The sequence below is a fragment of the Ranitomeya imitator genome, chromosome 10 (assembly GCF_032444005.1).
Source record: "Ranitomeya imitator isolate aRanImi1 chromosome 10, aRanImi1.pri, whole genome shotgun sequence".
NCBI classification, from domain to species: Eukaryota; Metazoa; Chordata; class Amphibia; order Anura; family Dendrobatidae; genus Ranitomeya; species Ranitomeya imitator.
This window is the reverse complement of record NC_091291.1, coordinates 140,836,978-140,859,780: the sequence shown is the minus strand read 5'-3', so window position 1 is coordinate 140,859,780 and position 22,803 is coordinate 140,836,978. Positions and strand designations below refer to the sequence as shown.

The 22,803-nt window shown below is 45.0% G+C and overlaps 1 long non-coding RNA gene across 2 annotated transcripts in view; it reads left to right on the top strand.

Moving 5' to 3' along the window:
* Positions 1 to 22,803, top strand: part of LOC138652088 (uncharacterized) — a 194,535-nt gene that overhangs the window by 99,358 nt on the left and 72,374 nt on the right. The window lies entirely within an intron of this gene.

The following is a 22,803-nucleotide window of genomic DNA, read 5'->3' as shown; positions in this document are numbered from 1 at the left end:
TTTATCCTTCTATCCGGCTTGGCTTAATATTTCCAGTAGCCCATGGGTGCTGAATATTATTAAAGCAGGACTAAAGTTTGATTTTCAGAACATTCCTAATGATAAATTTCTGGTAACACCTGTGCGTTCTTCACCTGCAGAACAACTGGCATTCGAGTCGGAGGTCCAGGAACTTCAATAAAAGGGTGTGTTGGTGGAAGTTCCTGAAACACAAAGGGGTAAGGGGTTTTATCCCCCCCCCTCTTCTTGATCAAAAAGCCAGATAATGCTTTCCGCACCATCACCAACCTTAAAGGCCTGAACAAATTCTTGTGGGTTCAATCGTTCAAAATGGAGTCTGTGAAAACAGCAATAAAACTATTGTTTGATCAGTGTTTCATGGTCGTCTTAGATCTTAAAGACGCCTATTATCATGTCCCTATACATGTAGACCACCAGCAGTATTTAAGGGTAGCACTCTTACTAGGCGAGACGGTTAAACACTTCCAATACAGGGCACTCCCCTTTGGTGTTGCAGTTGCCCCTCGTGTGTTCACGAAGATAATGGTGGAGGTCATGGCACATCTTCATGAACAGGATATTTTAGTGGTTCCATATCTGGATGACCTATTGATAATAGGGAACTCAGAATCACACTGTTCGGCCCAACTAGCAAAAGTAATTGCAGCCTTACAGAGGTTGGGTTGGATTATTAATTTTTAAAAAATCACGTTTGCAGCCACTAAGAGTTCAAGAGTTCCTGGGTCTCATCTTGGATTCCAGGTTGCAGGAGTGCCGTCTACCAGATATAAAGATAGAAAAGATTCAACGGCAAATACTCAAGGCTGTTAATAATCCATCAATAACATTAAGAGGAGCAATGTCACTGTTAGGCTCACTCACGTCGTGTATCCCGGCGGTTCTTTGGGCCCAATACCACACCAGAGTCCTACAGTGGGATGTATTGTACAATACTCGCCAGTTAGAGGGCCACCTGGATAGTACCTTTTCCTTGTCTAATGCCTCTATTCAGTCCTTACGGTGGTGGTTACACATGCCAAACTTACAAACAGGGGTTCCCTGGATAAACCATATATCTCGGGTGGTGACTACAGATGCTAGCCCCAGGGGATGGGGAGCACATATGGGTGATATATGGGTCCAGGGAGTTTGGTCAGATTCTGAACAAAGTTTGCCTTCCAACCTTAAAGAGTTGTTGGCAGTAGAACGAGCTCTGAGTTATTTCCTTATCTCCTTACAGGGCCATCACGTCAGGCTATTCTCAGACAATCGGGTAACTGTAGCTTATATTAATCATCAGGGAGGAACATGATCCAGATCTTTAATGGAAGTAGCGGGTCGTATCTTGCAGGTGGCCGAATCTCATCTACTGTCACTCACATCGCTTCATATAAAGGGAAAACACAACATCATGGCCGATTACCTAAGTCGCAGGAAATTCAGGCAAGGAGATTGGGTTCTCAATCAGACCGTCTTCGACCAGATCACACTTCTTTTGGGGTGCCCAGATATAGACCTCTTCGCCAGCAAAGAGGATAAAAAAGAGTCACCAGTTTTGCTCCCTAAACGCCAGAGACAATCCGTACGCGGTGGATGCCCTCCTGATTCCATGGCATTTCAATATGGCCTATGTCTTTCCCCCATTGAACTTGATCCCGATTTTTCTGAGGAAGATTCGGGAGGACAGAGCTTGAGTAAACCTTATAGCGCCGTTCTGGCCCAGGGGGCCGTGGTTTCCGTGCCTGAGGAAAATGTCCATTTCTCAGCCTTGGATTCTCCCAGATCTCCCAGACCTCCTCTCCCAGGGTCCAGCTCTTCATCCACGAGTGTCCAGTTTACATCTGACGGCGTGGAATTTGTGGGGTCATTACTAAAGAAAAGGGGATTTTCACAAGTACTAATTAATACTTTATTAAAAAGCAGGAAAGTTTCCACAACAAAAAATTTATGTTAGAATCTGGAGCAAGTTCTTGACTGTTTCAGGATCAGAGATGGGTCAAAAAATCAGTATCACTAAAGTTCTGGAGTTCCTGCAGAATGGTCTAGAGATGGGGCTAGCTACAAGCACCCTTAGAGTCCATGTGTCAGCTTTAGGGGCATTATACAATTGTAATTTAGCTAACAATTATTGGATTGCTAGATTTATCAAAGCAGCGGCTAGATCAAGACCCATTGTTAGGAATAAACTAGCCCCGTGGGACTTAAACTTGGTGCTTACGGCTTTGACTGAACCCCCCTTCGAGCCTATAGAATCTGCTCCTATAAAAGTCTTGTCCTTTAAAACAGCTCTTCTGGTTGCTCTCACATCTGCGAGGAGAGTTGGTGACTTACAGACCCTTTCTAGACAGCCTCCATACATTCAGTTTAGAGAAGATAGGGTAGTATTAAGAACTGATCCCCTTTATCTTCCGAAGGTAGCGTCAAAGTTCCACAGACTTCAGGAAATAAATCTCCCCACTTTTTGTCCTAATCCTAAAAATCAAAACAAACTCAAACTCCATTCATTAGATGTTAAAAGATGTCTACTCAGATACATAACTTTAACAGACCCCTGGAAAATAAAGAGAGTTCTTTGTTCGTATCCTTTCAGGGAGTCAGGAAAGGGTTTAGGGTGTCCAAAACACCTTAGGTAGATGGATTAGGGAAGGGATATCTTTAGCTTATTCAGCAGGTGGCCTAGAAGTCCCGGAAGGCATACGAGTTCATTCCAATCGGGCCATGGCGACATCCTGGGTGGAAAGGTCGGAGGTGTCGATTGAGTACATATGTAAGGCAGCCACATGGTCATCGCCATCCACTTTCTTTAAGCACTACAGATTAGATCTGGGTGGCTCCTCCGATCTCACGTTTGGTAGAAGGGTGCTGGAAGCAGTAGTCCCTCCCTAAGACTCTTTTCTCTGTAATTCTCTCGTTAGTGCTGTCATGGCGACTGAATAAATATGCAGCGCCCCAGGGTCCTGGTCGTTGTAGTAATGTTATTCTTCCACTAGGGGGAGTGATATTAAGGCTGAAGGCAATAAAGGAGATCACTTTACCAGGTATCACAAACCACACAACACACTTCACACTCCAGTCCACCAGGGGGAGCCATGCTCCTATTTAGTAGGGCACTCTTCACAATTAGGTAAAACTGGTGGTCTGGATAGGAAGTGAGGCAGAAGCTGGCTGGGCATCGAACCAGTCAGAAGGTGACTAGGCATCGACCCAGGAGAAGCTGACTGGGCTTCACCCAGGCAGCACCTGTCAGGCAGACTGGGGGAAAAGGAGGAACATCAAACAGCTGCAGACACAGAGGTCCCTGAAAGGGGTGGGATCCTGTCAGAGGCCTAGCCAGAAGGTTACGGAGCTGCGCCTGCCCCACGTGCGGCAGCATCCTAAGAAAGGACACGAAGGGAATGGCGTTGCTGAGTGTGAGAAACGAAGTCATAGTGAAAGGAGAGGAAACCAGAAGGAGTCCCCTGTAAAAGGCTGCCTCCTTCTGAGGCGCAGAAGCCGGTAGCCAGAACACCGAGGGAGCAATTGTCTCCAAGCCTTGCTTCAGAGACTGGCAGGACAGTTAACTCCACGTTGGCTGCCCGACCTTATACCCAGGAGGCACGGTGGCAACTTGTGGGGGCTGGGGCGTGCTAGAGTCCCTGTAAAAAGCCTCAGGCCATCAGTCATACAGGTTTGTCCTATCCTTACCATCAGGGGGACAGAGAGAGAAAGACATAACATCTAGAACACCACCAACACTTGTGAGGACCTCAACGAGAAGCTCAGCAGGGAGGGACTACAACACTCAGGCACTAGAGGAAGGCTACTGATTTCCACCTGGATAAGGGAGACTCTGGATTTGCCTTCAGACCGGCCGGACTGTGCCTGCCCTGTGATCTGGTGCTCTGGACTGTGGACGCAGAAGCCTTCAATAAAGGTAAAGAGACTGCACCCTTGTGTCCTCGTTCTTCACTGCGCCTTACACCATCCATCATCTACTCACTGGGAAGCCCTGGGGACATACTTCACCTGTGGGAAGGTATACCATCTAGCTGCCATAACATCACCCCAGCAGACCCCTAAGCAGCGTCGGTCACCCCGACCGAATACCACAGGTGGTGTCACGAACATTATCCCTTTAAAGACCTTCCCCACCCCACCCCACCCATTTACAACGGCCGCCCCTAGGGCCACGGACTGGGTCAGCCACTGTGACATCCCCCTTGAGAACTGAAGGGCCCGGCTCAAGCTACTTACCGGTAGCGGTGTTTTTCAGGAGCCCATGACAACACTTCTATATTCCCTCTCTTTATACTGGTATGGCTTATCACCATTTAGTTATATAAAATTTTCTAAGTTTAGTCACAGGGTGAAATGTGTAAATTATTTATGTGCTACTAACCTCCTAATATCCTTTCATGCTCTGTAAACTGAATGATGCCGGAGAGAGGTGCCGCCCTTTTATCTCTGTAGGTTTCCTGTCCCTGAAGGGCGGATCCCCTCTCTCGTTAGTGCTGTCATGGGCTCCTGAAAAACACTGCTACCGGTAAGTAGCTTGAGTATATCGTCACCTAAAATCCTCACCTGAAATCCTCACCTGAGTTTCTCACCTAAAATCCACACCTAATATCCTCACTTAAATCCTTAACTAAAATCCACACCTAATATCCTCACCTGAAATTCTCATCTAAAATCCTCACCTAAAATCCACACCTAATATCCTCACCTAAAATCCGCAACATTTCCGCCATGTGCGTCCCGGGTTCGGAGTGTTACAAACAGCAGACTTCTTTTTTTTTTGTAAATTTTTATAGGACCCTATATCAGCTCCTACTTTTATAAAACGTGATAAGTAATAACACCTATATTGTTATAACGAGACATATTGAATCTCTTTGTAACATTTTATACTCTTTTGAAGTTGACTACCTTTACTTTATTCCTACTGATAGAGGTATATGGATGTGAAACAGTTGTGCTGTTTTCTAACAAATCATTATTATTGATCATGAAACTGAAGAATGTCCTCTTCTTTAGGAAAAGAAAAATAATTTCAGGCCCCCCCAGTGCTTCCTTTCTGTCTCTGAGTGGGAAGTTGTACAATTAGGTAAATGACTGTAATTAATTAAAAATGGATTCTAAAGTATTGCAGACAAAAAGCCTTTTCACGAACTACAAGCCGGATTAGACACGCCGAGACAAAGGAACTATATCTCACTATTCTGCTAAGAATTATTTCCAAAAAGAAAGCCTTGTGTCTGCACTCAGTCTGACGGGGAGCGCTGGCGGAGCGGAGGGTAATCGATGGGAATGTCAGGGCAGGTGCATACACTCAATACAGAGGATTGGGGAAGGCCAGGGCAGGTGCGTACACTCAAAACAGAGGATTTGGGGAGGTCATGGCAGGTGCGTACACTCAATAGAGAGGATTGGGGAGGGCCAGGGAAGGTGCGTACACTCAAAACAGGATTGGGGAAGGCCAGGGCAGGTGCGTACAATCAAAACAGAGGATTGGGGGAGGGCAAGGCAGGTGCATACACTCAACAGGGGATTGGAGGAGGTCAGGGCAGGTGCGTACACTCAAACCAGAGGACTGGAGGAGGTCAGGGCAGGTGCATACACTCAAAACAGGATTGGGGAAGGCCAGGGCAGGTGCGTACAATCAAAACAGAGGATTGGGGGAGGGCAAGGCAGGTGCATACACTCAACAGGGGATTGGGGGAGGTCAGGGCAGGTGCGTACACTCAAAACAGGATTGGGGAAGGCCAGGGCAGGTGCGTACAATCAAAACAGGATTGGGCGAGGGCAAGGCAGGTGCATACACTCAACAGGGTATTGGGGGAGGTCAGGGCAGGTGCGTACACTCAAACCAGAGGACTGGAGGAGGTCAGGGCAGGTGCATACACTTAAAACAGGATTGGGGAAGGCCAGGGCAGGTGCGTACAATCAAAACAGAGGATTGGGGGAGGGCAAGGCAGGTGCATACACTCAACAGTGGATTGGGGGAGGTCAGGGCAGGTGCGTACACTCAAACCAGAGGACTGGAGGAGGTCAGGGCAGGTGCATACACTCAAAACAGAGGATTGGGGGAGGTCAGGGCAGGTGCGTACACTCAAAACAGGATTGGGGGAGGTCAGGGCAGGTGCGTACACTCAAAACAGAGGATTGGGGGATAAGGAGTGTACACTCAAAAGAAATCTGCTTGCTAACGCTCCAGTAGCCCTAAGGTACAATCCGCTGCCGAAAACAAGGAGGATTTATTTCCCAGAGGTTTGTTTCCTTCTTTGAGAATCATCGTCTGTAAAAATTCCTCATATGAAGGTGATAAAACTTTAATGGGTCAGATACTGCTTTGGCAATATTTAGCTCTCCTAATACGAGCTTGTTGATGAATGGAGAGCAGTTGTGCAGAATTCTGTAGACTGGGTCAGCATTTAGATGTGATATTCCCAGCAACTCATTTTATTGCATTGTTGATTTTTTTTTATTAGGTTATTACAGGAGGTTCTTTATTGAGAACCCTGAAAATACCGGCATTTGGTGAAAAGTTTCCTTTCACGCTGGAATGCACAAATGTATAAATGTATCACACGTTCTGCAAAATGTCAAGTAAACGTCCCCATTCAGAGCAGATTTTGGCTCTCACCATATTCTGCCTACATACAGTTGTGTTCAAAAGTTTACATACCCCGGCAGAATTTTTGCTTTCTTGGCCTTTTTTCAGAGAATATGAATGATAAAATAAAAGCTTTTTCTCCACTCATGATTGGTGGTTGGGTGAATACATTTATTGTCAAACTACTGTGTATTCGCTTTTTAATCATAACGACAACCCAAAACATCCAAATGACCCTGATCAAAAGTTCACATATCCCATTTCTTAATACCGTGTATTGTCCCCTCTAACATCAATGACAGCTTGAAGTCTTTTGTGGTAGTTGTGGACGAGGTTCTTTATTTTCTCAGATGGCAAAGCTGCCCACTCTTCTTGGCAAAAAGCCTCCAGTTCCTGTAAATTCCTGGGCTGTCAAGCATGAACTGCGCGCTTGAGATCTCCCCAGAGTGGCTCAATGATATTGAGGTCAGGAGACTGAGATGGCCACTCCAGAACCTTCACTTTGTTCTGCTGTAGCCAATGACAGGTCGACTTGGCCTTGTGTTTTGGATCGTTGTCATGTTGGAACATCCAAGTACGTCCCGTGCGCAGCTTCCGGGCTGATGATTGCAAATTTGCCTCCAGTATTTGCTGATAACGTGCTGAATTCATCTTTCCTTCAACTTTGACCAAGTTTCCTGTGCCTTTGTAGCTCACACATCCCCATCAGCGATCCACCTCCATGCTTTACAGTAGGAATGATGTTCCTTTCATCATAGGCCTTGTTGACCTCTCTCCAAATGTAACTTTTATGGTTGTGGCGAAAAATTTCAATTTTGGTCTCATCACTCCAAATTACCTTGTTCCAGAAGTTTTGAGGCTTTTCTCTCTGCTGTTTTGCATTTTGTAGGTGAGATACTTTGTGGCATTTGCGCAGTAATAGCTTTCTTCTGGCGTCTCGACCTTGCAGCCCATTTTTCTTCAAGTGCCTCCTTATTGTGCATCTTGAAACAGCCACACCGCTAGTTTTCAGAGAGACCAGTATTTCAGCTGATGTTATTTGTGGGGTTTTCTTTGCATCCCGAACAATTTTCCTGGCAGTTGTAGGAACATGGTGCAAACTGCTTATTAGGGGGTCTGAAAATAAAACAAGAAAAAATAATTGGAGATTTAATCTTTTTTTTTTTTTTTTTTAAATTATGGGTAACCACAGTCTTTAAATAGTCATTGTCATTTCAATAAACTTTACATAAATCAATAGAATAAGCAAATATAAGAAATATAACATGTTACCAGAAAAATCTGCTTTTTTCTCCATTTATTAGCCTCTTCTTCTCCTTCCCCTGCCTCCTGAACTCATGCAACACTGTCTGCGTGCTCAGAAAAGTATCGCATTACAACTCCTATATGCTATAGAGAGAAGAGAAGTAAGGAGCACTCTGCTCAGTGAGATCCTACTGCAGCTCCAAGCAACTATTTTCCTTCATTTCCTGGCTGGATTCACAGCCACACAGCTCAGTACGGCTATATAATGTCTTTTACGTATCTGCTGCTTCTATTTCTGTGCTATAGAGCAACAGCAGAGCAGGAATCCATCACATCTGTGTGTGCTGTGTCTATAGGAGACATAATAGTCCCCAGTCTCCACACACAGAAGGTGGGAGATAAAGAGCCTGCAGAGGGGAAACTGCTAAAAATGCAGAATAGAAGTTATGTACTGGCCAGAAATAACGTTATTCCTCATGTGCAAGCCGAACAGTCACCTGAAACCGCAGGAACGCTCTGTCTGTTCCTAACAGCTTCTTATTGGGAGGGTGCATGACCTCCATCCGCTTATTCTCATGGAGCCTCCATGATCCAGGGGCCTGAGAAGTGTCGTAAACCATAAAGTCAGACATTGCATGTAGTGTGTGACTGCGGGACATAAACCTCCGCCCAGACGGTCATCTCTCATTGATTCCATAATTGGCTTTAATCATTTTTTATAGCTGGCGACGCGTGTGTTTATCTGAGCTGTTTATTATGTTGGTGATAATAACTCGTCCTCCGCCGCTCCATTTATCTATCGGTTTGTTTCTCTGTTTGTTCTCTTTCTAGCCTTTAATTATGATTTATGCTTTTGCGTCTAGTTCTCGATTCTTTATAAACTGAAAACCAGATTAAAAGAGCGCTTAGTTATAAACTTGCCTAAAAAAAATCAGCTGTATTACAGCATAATCAGAAATGTGAGAATTTTCCTTTTTCCCTTTGATGGTTTGTTTATATGTACATTATTTTTCTCTTTAGTAAATGCGCGAGCTCTAAATCATGTGATGTCATTATGCGCAATATGTTCTGAGCCAATCAGATGTCTGCTCCCGCCCCAGCTTTTAAAGACGCACGCCCATCAAATGTTTATCCTCTTAATCATGGTACACAGCGGTGTGCACTTACAATTGCTCACTTTTCCTTTCTACCCGGCTAATTCGCCTCTTTTCCAGTAGGTCTATGACATTATGTGATTAAAAACTGAGGAGCAGAATCCTTCCAAGCTTCTAGGTAGAGAGGAAAAGTCTCTTTTCTCTGCATGAGTCATCATTAGAACTACAATCCAACATAACTGAAAAGTCCCTGGCAGGGGGAGGAGGGAGCAGCTGGGTCAGGAGGTGGAGAGGGGGATGACTCATGCAAGGAAAAATGACTGCTTGTTTCTACATAGAGCAGAGAAAAGAGAAGAATTAACTGGGTAGAAGGGTAAAATGATGAACTGTAAATGCACAGTGCTGTATAATGTTATGATCACAATATATTAAGAGGATGGAATGTTTGATGTGAGGACTGAGGAGGAGGAGGACGATGAGGAGGAGTAGTGCTTCTTGAAGTTAAATCACTGCATGCAACTGCATCCCCCTCCTCCCCTCTACAATTTACTACACTGGTCTAAAGTATTGTGGTACCTACATATTACACCTACAGGAGAGGGAGCTTCATTTTCCAGCTGCAAAGGTCGAGTCCCCAATGGGGTTCAGGTTTAGACTCTAGTTGGATACAGTTCTGGTACCGGAACCAACTCTTGGACCAAAGCGGGTACCAGAACCTGAACTTCCACGGGTTCGCTCATTTCTAGTGGTAACTTTTTTCCCCTCTGCTCCTCAGCACTCAGCCCCCCACTCTGTAACGTTACGGGGTCTCCATGGCTGAGTTGCTGCGGTTCCTTCCACTTCTCCATAATATCACTCACAGGTGATGAAGGAAGAAATGTCATGGACGGACCTGTTACCCCGGAGGCTCCTAGTACAGGTCCGCGCTTGTATCAGTGAGCTCTGCACCTCCGGCCGCTCTGTCACATGTTGGTGAGGACAGACAGTATGGCGGGGGGCAGGAGCCTATACACTGGAGGGGAGATGTGAGGGGTCGGAGGCTATACAATGGAGGGGGGATGTGAGGGGCTGGAGGCTATACACTGGAGGGGGGATGTGAGGGGCCGGAGGCTATACACTGGAGGGGGGATGTGAGAGGCTGGAGGCTATACACTGGAGGGGGGATGTGAGGGGTCGAAGGCTATACACTGGAGGGGGGATGTGAGGGGTCAGAGGCTATACACTTTAGGGGTGTGGTGTGAGGGGCCGGAGCCTATACACTGGAGGGTAGGATGTGAGGGGCTAGAGGCTATACATTGGAGGGGGGATGTGAAGCGTCAGAGGCTATACACTGGAGGGGGGATGTGAGGGGACGGAGGTTATACACTGGAGGGGGGATGTGAGGGGCTGGAGGCTATACACTGGAGGGGGGATGTGAGGGGCTGGAGGCTATACACTGGAGGGGGGATGTGAGGGGCCGGAGCCTATACACTGGAGGGGGGGATGTAAGGGGCTGGAGGCTATACACTGGAGGGGGGTGTGAGGGGCTGGAGGCTATACACTGGAGGGGGGATGTGAGGGGTCAGAAGCTATACACTGTAGGGGTGTGGTGTGAGGGGCCGGAGGCTATACACTGGAGGGGGGATGTGAGGGGCCGAAGGCTATACACTGGAGGGAGGATGTGAGGGGCCTGAGGCTATACACTGGAGGGGAGGTGTGAGGGGCTAGAGGCTATACACTGGGGGAGATTTGAGGGGCCTGAGGCTATACACTGATGGGGGTGTGAGGGGCTGAAGGCTATACACGGGGGGGGGGATGGTAGGGGCCGCAGGCTATACACTGGAGGGGGTGTGAGGGGCTGGAGGCTATACACTGGGGGGGATGGTAGGGGCCGCAGGCTATACACTGAAAGGGGGATGTGAGGGCCCGGAGGTTATACATTGTGGGATAATGTGGTTGGATGTCATAGCAGTGCAGATCTGGAGTATAATACAGGGTGTAACTCAGGATCAGTAATGTAATGTATGTACGCAGTGACTGCACCAGCAGAATAGTGAGTGCAGCCCTGGAGTATAATACAGGAGGTAACTCAGGATCAGTAATGTAATGTATGTACACAGTGACTGCATCAGCAGAATAGTGAGTGCAGCTCTGGAGTATAATACAGGAGGTAACTCAGGATCAGTAATGTAATGTATGCACACAGTGACTGCACCAGCACAACAGTGAGTGCAGCTCTGGAGTATAATACAGGACGTAACTCAGGATCAGTAATGTAATTTATCTACACAGTGACTGCACCAGCAGAATAGTGAGTGCAGCTCTGGAGTGTAATACATGAGGTAACTCAGGATGAGTAATGTAATGTATGTACACAGTGACTCCACAAGCAGAATAGTGAGTGCAGATCTGGAGTATAATACAGGAGGTAACTCAGGATCAGTAATGTAATGTATGTACACAGTGACTGCACCAGCAGAATAGTGAGTGCAGATCTGGAGTATAATACAGGATGTAACTCAGGATCAGTAATGTAATGTATGTACACAGTGACTGCACCAGCAGAATAGTGAGTGCAGATCTGGGGTATAATACAGGATGTAACTCAGGATCAGTAATGTAATGTATGTACACAGTGACTGCACCAGCAGAATAGTGACTGCAGCTCTGGGGTATAATACAGGGTGTAACTCAGGATCAGTAATGTAATGTATGTACACAGTGACTGCACCAGCAGAATAGTGAGTGCAGCTCTGGGGTATAATACAGTAATGTTTCATTTTGGATATTATCTGTACCACCATAGTCGTGGACAGTTCTTCTTTCACACTTGCTGAGGTTTTGGGACTTCTTTGTCAGACATCTTGCGAGCTATATGACGTTATTAGTGCAGATGTGTCGCGTATTATTAATGCTGTTCGGCTTCGTTCTCTGCATACATTTCTTCATATTCTGGTAAAGGTCAGACTTTTTGTTAATGTCATTGGTGATTATGAATTCCTCTTAGATATAAGGAGACGCCGCAGCTTCTTACTGAGCAGCGCGGAGGAGATGATACCATTTCCTTTATATCCAGGGATATTGGAGTAAGTAGCGCAGATTGTGTGTAGATGGGAGCATGGAGTGTGGCGCAGTATTTGGGGTTTGCCTCGGGCATCTGTCCGGCAAAGATGGTCGCGGTGAAGCCTCGATGCTGCAGCTCTGACCTCTGGCACCCGGGTACCTGCCTCTCCGGCTGTTCTGTCGCCATTATATCGGAGCCATTAGTGAGCGGCCGTACATGAACACGTCCAGCGCTCCTCACCCCATGCTTCTGTCCTGTGATTATTTGTCGCCTCCGTCGGAGCGCTGCACCCGATATAGTGCAGCATTATACCTCGTGTCGCGGGGGCCTCGCACTAATAATACACAAATTCATGGTGGCGGTTATAATAAATCCAGGATTTATTCTCGGGCTGATCCGGGCTGTTACCAGGAGGATGAATGCTCTGGGTGTCATGTCGCTCTCGTGTCCCCTCGCACCGCCGTCCAATTATCCACCTGACAGGCTAGAAATGGATCCTGCGCTCGGCGCTTTCCTGCCAGGCGCTGTAAAGAAGCTGTTGCCTAGCAACACGGCCCTGGAAGTGATGGAAGAAAGGTTCCCTGATTAACCTACCGAGAGTCAAAAGAGGCTTTAGCGTGGATTTACTCCATTTGTCAAAGGGCACCGCATAGGAAAATCTTTATTGGGGTCTCTGGGGCCGCGGCGCTTCACTGAGGCAAACTGGACAATTATGCTGTTAGCAAAGTCTGACTGTGGCTCGTGCTGCAGAGTTAGCAGCGCAGTGCATAGTCAGCAGCGCAGTGCAGAGCCAGAAAATGCTACCATCATGGGGTCAGTCATTGGATATGTCATTGCTTGGGGTCTGACTTCTGGGACCCCCACTAATCCTGGCAATGAACTGCGGTACTCATCCAGTTTTTCCTACCTACCTCTGCAAAGGGAAAAAATGGCCCTATTGCGATGATTAAAGGGATATTCCCTTCTCCAACATCCTATCCCAATAATAATATTAGCAAATACCTCCAATTAGAAATGCAGTATAGTTCTTCTGATTCACTATGTCACTTACCCCATGTGCAGGCATTGCAGTAGTTTAGATATCCATGGTTACGACCACTAATTAACTAACTGTCATTATATGAGTGGTCGTAACCATGGATATCTAAGCTACTGCAATGCCTGCACATGGGGTAAGCAGAGTGAATCAGAAGAACTGTACTGCATTTAGAGGTATTTAGTAATAATATTTTTTATTACACCCATTACATATTGGAGTTGGGACACCTTTTATACTTTGGATATTCCATCACTTAATCAGGGAAGAATATCCCTTTCACTGTATTAAAGCAGAGTTGCAAATGAGGTCTTATAATATGACATTACTTGGAGAACTTCTTGTCATGCCCCCATAAAATAATAAAGCTTATACTCCCCTCCAGTGTCGGCGCCATTCCCGTGGTGTCGGCACTTGCTTTCCTGGGGCTCCTGTGCTGCTGTTGTGACATGTGACGCAGGCGTCCAATCAGTGCTGTCCCCGCCTCCTGTGGAATTGAGCAGGAAGAGGAAATCGGAGATCAGCTGCAGCCCGGACTTCCTCTTCATGTAGATTTGTCTGAAGGCGGAGACAGTGACGCCAGCTCTGATTGGACGCCGGCGTCACATGTCACAGCATCAGCACGGGAGTGAGTGGCGACTCAGCGGGAACGGCGCGGGCACAGGGGGTGAGTATAGGATTCATTATTTTTCAAACATTTTGATCAAGAAGATGTTGTCCTAGTAGTGGAGAACCCCTCTTAGAAGTGTACCCGTCCTTTCACCCCGAGCCTGGTGACAGAACGTTCATCCTGCCATTATTCCCTGTGGTAAGGTGAATCTGCCTTACGACGAGGGTCCGTCCCGATTATCCCGCTCTGTAACCTTCTCCTCATTTCCCATCATGCATCGAGCCTCCCCTCATACTGATACATGTGCCGGTTTGGCTATGGTGCTGGGGTACACTGCGGCCATTGCGGGTGCTCGGGTGACAGGTTTGCTTCCCTGCGGCCTCATGTTTTTGGTTTGCCTTACAAACATCGGGAATTCCCGCGTGTTTTGTGGCTGTTCTAACAGAAGCAAAGCATGTGGGCGCGGGGACACAAACATGTCACCCGAGCACCCGCAATGCTCGGCGTCTACCCCAGCACCCTAGGCAAACCTTGCACTCATCACTAATAACGAGTCAGTATGGGAAACTGGTCGGCAAGGTCAATGGATTCTGCCCAGGACAAGATAGGCTGGGCGCACAATGCTCCTTTCATTGCTGGATGATGTTATTTATCCTACTATCTTTCCTATTCTCCCTGAAATAAAGTGGTGACGATCCGCGATTCCTCAGAAGTCCTTTTCTCTGAATTTACACCATTGTAGCCGGAGATTTATATTTTCTCTGCAGCCGACACAGATAAGACTCCCCTCCTATAAAGCACTGGAGAGGAATGATGGAAACTGTGTAGACTGCTCCCGTATAAATGCTGTAAATCTGACCCCCGACGCGGCTGTAGATCCCACTGTCAGCCCCGCTCTGCATAAATCTCCCTGTTTCACACATGTATACATTTCATCACGGATTACTTTTATGTCATTCGATAACCGACATCAGGAAATAAAGAAATATAAGTGCAAGCTCAGGATGATGGTGATGATGAGGCTGAGGATGATGGTGATGAGGATGAAGATGAGTTATGAGGATGATGATGAAGATGAGGATGATGATCATGACGCTGAGGATGAAGATGAGGGTGATGATGATCATGACGCTGAGGATGAAGATGAGGGTGATGATGACGCTGAGGATGAAGATAAGTTATGATGATGAAGATGAGGGTGATGATGATGCTGAGGATGAACATGAGGGTGTTGATGATGATGACGCTGAGGATGAAGATGAGGGTGATGATGATGACGCTGAGGATGAAGATGAGGGTGATGATGATGACGCTGAGGATGAAGATGATAATGATGAGGATGGTGATTGGGTTACAGAATTCTGAGATTTATGCATCTTTACCTTTTGTACTTTGGCAGCATTTTTTATTTGCATTTTCCAGTCATTGATCTGCAGTTTCTTGGTTACTGTGTTTTAGTTCCCGCTTTGTTTGGTGCCATTTCTAACATTACAAGTCACGTGATTTATAGATGACGGATTCCTAATTCCAGAGTAATTTTAAAATGCAACAAAAAAATCCCACTGGTGTTTTTTAATCCAATGAAGAAATGCACAAACTTGTTTGAAAACAATGAGCGCTGTGTGAGCTGCCCTATATAATTTCCCATTGATTCCCAGTAAACATCAGACAATCAAGATGACCCCCGCACACGCACACTTTTTTTTGCCAGTGTTTTTCACACAAGTCCTTTCTGACATTATCGTTCTAGTTTTTTCCTTATAGAATGAATGTGTTTTAGTAATTATGCAATGTCAAAAATGTCATATCTACTAACCGGCTTTCTAGAATTCTAGACGACAAAAACAATAAAAATACATTTAAAGCATCTAAAGGGACGCTGGCGGCTGATTTGTGCTTCCCACACCATCAGCAGCTTGGATCGGAGCCTTACGGCATGATTGCAGCCAGATATATGTTCTCTGGAATGCTTCAGTGTTTGTTTCAGAGAAAATGCAGTTTGATCTTCACCCCTGGAGGTCCCAGGTGGTAGATATTGTCGTTACGTTTCCTATCACAATTTTACCTTTCTATAGAGATGAAACATGGCATGGATAGCATCATCCATCAAACCGATATTAAGTTGGAGGTGTTAGGCTGGCATTACCTTATGTTCATCACTTTGCTTCGATGCTGAAAATATATCTCCAACAAATATCGAATCGATGCAAACCCCAATATTCATCACTGACTACTGGTTCCAGAAAGTCTGGGGACCAGTACTTTGAACAGAGGAAGCTCTTGAATTGGAAGTGTACTTCTCCACCTCTGAGTAAACAAACCCGACTCTTGGTGACTGGTTCTCAGAGCAGATCTATGTTGTAATTACCTGTTCATGGCAGGATGTGCCCACTTCAATGGAGGTTGATTTGTCATATGTCTCTCTCACTTACCCAGTTATAATTAATAGCATATATTCAAAGTGAGGGTGATATTTACCCTCTCTGGAAAAGTCTTTATGGATTTTAATTTTTCTCTATGGCACTGCATTTAAACTTTACCAATCCCAGGGTCCCAGTCCTTTTTGATCTGGGGTACTGTATGGATAGCACCCTGGTAGCTATAAAGAGGTGTAAGCTACAATGCTCAGCTTCTGTTCTTCATCTCATGTATTCTTTTTGTTTGCTTTGTGACAATTATTTGACCATGGCTGTGTTTGTTCCATGTTGCCCCATTGACGGGTGCAGTATGTGCTGCCTCCAGCCTTTGTGCATATTATTAATGCATGTAATTACAGTATTAGCTCCTGGTGGAAGCTTCTATATAATCTGTGTATGTGTTTATTGACCTAACCTCAGCCCGTAATAACTATCCATGTTCGCTCGCTGGCGATTGTGCAAAATGTTCAATATTCAAATGGAGCAGTAGAATTGTAAAATGATTTTGCCTTACAAAGGCGGCTGGTATTACATAAACCCTCGGCACTGATACGCTGCCGCCTCGGCTTGAAGGCATGAATAAAATATGAGCTGGGACCGTCTGCTTTTCATCTTGGCATTGAGGTGAATATCGGGGATGAAATATTAAATGCACGTAAACCGTAAAGGTAACAACAATATTGTGTGTTAGTTAAACATATCGTATGAGATGAGGTATGGCGGCGCGGAGTCTCCGCATAGACTTCAGGGAGGCTACTATCTGCTGATATTTAGGGGAAGTATGAGTGGATGTGTCACCAGCTCGATTGGCTCCAGTGGGAGCGTAAAAGATCAGAGCAAACACAGACATTATCGTTACGGCGAGTCTCAATGCCACCGAGGTGCTTTATTGAGACCCCTGGAGATAAATAGTTATAACATGAAGATCCGTCCTTTTTGCCAGTCAAGGAGATTGACAGCAGAGCCGAAACTCAAGTCTCTGATGCCCCAAGCGAGGACTTGGGGCATGATTACTGAAGCAATGTGTGACGAGAGGTTGTCCACTGGATAGGGGAGAACCTACCGATCCCTGGGACCTCAACCAATCTCAAGAATGCAGAATTTGCATTGTAATGTTTCTCTATGTGTGTACCCATTGTAGAGATTCACGCTCTCATGTGTACCTCAGGTAGCGTTCACACAACCAATGCGGTTTGGTCCAAACGTGCAGTTTTATTGGTTTCATAAAACTCCAAGGGATTCAAAACAAAAACAGCCTCTTCTGGGCACAAAGGTATCACAGCAAATAAACAGATCATTCAGCAGGGCAAACATGTCAGTGCGGGCTCACCCACAACAGGTTACAGTCATTTCTCCCAGAGCACAAAAAGGTGCAGTCCTACCATGTCTTGGTATCTCCTTCAACCTGATCTCCAGAAGTGTTTATCTCCATGCACAGTTCACACTGAACAGGTTGCATCTTCCACATATTGCTCTGCAGCTCCGACACAGAGACTGCTCAGCTTTCCTAGCTGACCTACGCAGTCTCCATTCAGAGATAGACTCTCTCCCAGGTACAGCTCACATTTTGGCTGGTCACTCACCAGCGTCCCCAACACCACTCTGCTCAGCATGCGGCAGACTGACACAAAGTGAACCCATCTCCTGGTTCTTAGTCAAAGCTAGGCAGGTGCCTCTAACGGAGACCTGCAGTGTTAGTATTTAGCCAAGATTTGTACCAAGCGCTAAGGCCCTGATTCATCAAAGTGTTTATGCCAGAAAAATATTGTACAGCACTTTGAAAAGTTGCAACATTTTTGTGCAATTCGAAGCTAAGCAGAATTTCTGCCACTGTTGTCCTTAACATGCCAGTTTTGGGCAGCTCAGTGGGGTCCTGTCAGTGCCCACCGCTGATGATCATTCATGGTTGTGCATCTCTTAATGAATTTGGCTCATCCTATTGCTGCATGTCTCTCATTAATAATTGCGTATGAACCAGTGTTAAAGAATTGGGGTCTAAGTCTTTTTTTTTTTTTTAAATATGTACTGTTCTAAAAAAATATGTCCTAGTTACCAATCCCTTTTATAGGGTTATTCCCAATATTGCAAGTTCTCACCTATTTGCACAGTAAGCGATAACTTACATACCATTTGATCATGAGGGGGTTGACCACTGGGACCCCCGCTGATCGCTAGAAGGGGAAAGTATAATGTTTTATTTATGGGACTGTGTCTACCGGACTTCTGGAGAAAGCTGAACACTACACTTTGACCGTCCCATAACCAAGGCCGATCCTTATAATGTGGATTGGAGGGGCCCGAGAGGTCAGACCCCCACTGATCTGCAATTTCTCACCAAATCCATGGATAACTTGTGATGTCAGAAATGACCATTTTGGTACTAAATTAGTCACAAGATCAGAGTTTGAAGGTTGGGGGATGAGGGGTCTCCATCACTTACACTGGTGGATTAGTGCTGGCAGAGGTCCTCTCTATTCTGAGATGGTGTAACGTTGTCGCTCTTCATCCAGGACTATATGGAGTGAGAACATTGCCCGCCACGCCATAATCTGCTACCATTGATATGAAGCATTAATTAAAATGCTAATACACTAATAACGTCTGAATGGCGCATCTCCCTGGAAACCTCCGGCTTCTTATACTCGTGGTAAGAAGAGAAGTTCAGCGTCTTCACAACCTGAAAACATGAGATAAGCGAACAGAACAAAAAATGAATCCAAAGGGAATATTGCAGTTTACTTTTCCCTTTCCTGCAGACAGATAGCGACGTCTGATCCGTGTGACTGACGGGAGCGGCGGCGCTGCTTTTATCAGAAGACCGTCCTTCCTCCAGACTGCGGTGCTGCTATTATCCATAGACGTAGCATCAATGTATCACAAAGAGCCAAGGAAGCCAAAATGGATCCTCCGGCCTGGCTGCAAAGGGACGTTCTGTATACGCTACATACAAAGCCGTATACTGACACCATACACTTTAACTTCCATTTTGGAAATTGGTTATTTTTCTATCATTTTTTTTTTCCAAAACACTTAGTTCTATTATTTGAAAAGCAAATGTGATTGGGTGTAGAAATCAATAGGAGAGAACATCCGTGCGATTTAGAAGATGGTGGATTCGTTGGGAATGGTGGAGAGCAGATTCATTAACATCTGCATTTGTATTTCTATTTTTTTTTTGTTCCATTATAAGTAAAAATAAATCTAAAGTAATGTCGGCATATGATGGATCCTAATGGCGTAGAGATTGTTGTACGCTCCTCATTTCATTGGAAACCATAGCACAGATTGGGGCACTATTTGTTTCCAGTTCACATTTAATGACTTTGCAATTTCATTGCCAAAAAATCCTTGTTAGAATTAGGGCTCGCTGACACGAGGCATAACTCCGACCAGTGCAATCCGAAAAAAAAGGGACCAATGTTATTCAATGAGACCGTGCAGATCTGTGTAGTTTTTCTCCTCTGTATTCACCGTGCTGCGATTTCATTCCGAAATCCGATGCAAGAAAAAAATTGCATGTCATAATGACCATCAGAGTGGTGTCTGAGCTTTACGAATACTTTGCAATTTTGTAGCATAGGAAATTGTAAATGATTAATAGCTGCGGGGTAAAAATAGGGATTGCACATGGATGAGAAAAAAATCATACCACTTTTCTGGATGACCAATTTTTTTTTTTTTATCCATATGCTTTTAGTGCAATTATTAGTTTTGAAATGTCAGAGATTTTGATAAGTGGGGTCCTGGTGCTGACGCCCCTATGTATCACTACCAGACCGCTGCGCACTGCTGACCTGCAAGATTTAACACGGGCCGAGTAGAAAGTCTATGGAGCTCGTCTTCAGCTAAATAGGCAGAGATACTTTCAATATAAAGTGGATCTAAAACTACATCTGGGGGTTTCTCTGAATACTGTATCACTGGGGCAGAGATACTAAAACTTAGACTAAACAGTAATAAAATGTGACAAATTCATCGCAGTGGTTCAGGTCGGGTAATCAGGTACATCATCTAGACTACATTCATTCCACTGAAGATAATGTGCCACATCTGTATCCAAAAAAATCCTTTATTTCAAATTCACATTAATAAAAGCTAAAACCATAGACCGACGCGTTTCCAACACTCTCGGAATTCATAGGCTTCTATGATTAAGAGCGCAGAGAGCATCGGAAACGTGTCGGTCGGTGGAGTTATCTTTTTTTAATGTGAATTTGAAATAAAGAAAGATTTATTATTTGTTCTGAATTACCTTAGGTCATTCCTTGTACTATATCTGGAGGCCACGAGAAGATCGGCCCCCGACAAAGAAGGGTATTGGCAACTGGTCTGCGGGAAGTTCATGCAAACGAAGGACACAATTATTATTATTTATTATTATCTGATGCTTTTCTGCTCTGTGTAATGTCTAGAAGCACAATCTAATCTGTCGGATTCCTTTTTCCTCATTCTTTATTATGGCCATATTTAATAAATATCACAGCGCAGACAGTGACGCATTTCACGCTCCGGCCTCCGTCAGCTCCTAGTACGCCATCGATGAGGACAGTACGGCGGCTCCTATCAGTCTTTGTGTTTGGACGATGTATTTCTTCATTGTGTTTCTGTTCTTTCTTGTTGTAAACCACCTGATAAATTGTTCAGTAAGATTTGGTCCTTTGTTTTTTTTTTTGCCAATATTTGTACCTTGTTTTTTTTTTTTGTTGTTGTTTTTTTTTTAAACTTGTCTTTATCTCTAAATCTGTTTTGCCAAACCCGTGCAATCAATCCTATCTGTTCCTCTTAATGATATGCCAGTTTGCATAAATTGCCTGTCACATTACAGTCTTTGGGAAAAACCAATACAAAGTCACAAAGAAGAGATTAATTACAGCACTGAAGCCGTTTCCATCCTGGAGCGCAGGTCACGTCCCAGTGCCATCGCTGGTCGGACTCGGCGCTGATAATTTCATCCCTCCCGACCTCAGACGTCTGAATAGGATTTACAATAAATGAATGGAAAGTTGTTTTTCTGAAGCCGCTGTTATAACAAGATATTTTCTACAATGTTAAATAATTTGTTTTCTCCGATATCTTATTTCCTGTTTCTTCTATTATTCAAATTCTAAGATGAGAAGAAATCTTTCCATCAACCAGTAAAATGTGAAAGTGTTTTATATATTCACCTCCAAATACCACCATTCACATGCAAAATTACCCTTAATATTAATGTAACCCCAGAGCTGCACTCACTATTCTGCTGATGCAGTCACTGTGTACATACATTACATTACTGATCCTGAGTTACATCCTGTATTATACTCCAGAGCTGCACTCACTATTCTGCTGGTGCAGTCACTGCGTACATACATTACTGATCCTGAGTTACATCCTGTATTATGCTCTAGAGCTGCACTCACTATTCTGCTGGTGCAGTCTCTGTGTACATACATTACATTACTGATCCTGACTTACATCCTGTATTATACCTCAGAGCGGCACTCACTATTCTGCTGGTGCAGTCACCGTGTACATACATTACATTACTGATCCTGAGTTACATCCTGTATTATACCCCAGAGCTGCACTCACTATTCTGCTGGTGCAGCCACTGTGTACATGCATTACATTACTGATCCTGAGTTACATCCTGTATTATACTCCAGAGCTGCACTCACTATTCTGCTGGTGCAGTCACTGTGTACATACATTACTGATCCTGAGTTACATCCTGTATTATACCTCAGAGCGGCACTCACTATTCTGCTGGTGCAGTCACCGTGTACATACATTACATTACTGATCCTGAGTTACATCCTGTATTATACCCCAGAGCTGCACTCACTATTCTGCTGGTGCAGCCACTGTGTACATACATTACATTACTGATCCTGAGTTACATCCTGTATTATACTCCAGAGCTGCACTCACTATTCTGCTGGTGCAGTCACCGTGTACATACATTACATTACTGATCCTGAGTTACATCCTGTATTATACCCCAGAGCTGCACTCACTATTCTGCTGGTGCAGTCACCGTGTACATACATTACATTATTGATCCTGAGTTACATCCTGTATTATACTCCAGAGCTGCACTCACTATTCTGCTGGTGCAGTCACTGTGTACATACATTACATTACTGATCCTGAGTTACATCCTGTATTATACTCCAGAGCTGCACTCACTATTCTGCTGATGCAGTCACTGTGTACATACATTACATTACTGATCCTGAGTTACATCCTGTATTATACCCCAGAGCTGCACTCACTATTCTGCTGGTGCAGTCACCGTGTACATACATTACTGATCCTGAATTACATCCTGTATTATACTCCAGAGCTGCGCTCATTGTTCTGCTGGTGCAGTCACTGTGTACATACATTACATTACTGATCCTGAGTTACATCCTGTATTATACCCCAGAGCTGCACTCACTATTCTGCTGGTGCAGTCACCGTGTACATACATTACATTACTGATCCTGAATTACATCCTGTATTATACTCCAGAGCTGCGCTCATTGTTCTGCTGGTGCAGTCACTGTGTACATACATTACATTACTCATCCTGAGGGGCTGCCTATAATATACTGATTCTACAGCCTAGAAGCTGCAGGCTTTCACTGCTTGTTCAGTGTCTGCATGGAGCTTTCGCTCTTGGGGGGAAGTGTCAGACTGTGTTTTCTGAGACTAGGGAGATGTGTGATTATTGGAGCCTTCACTCCATCCTCCAGTGTAGTCACCATAATAAGAGCAGTACAGTTCTCTGCACTTTCCCGGG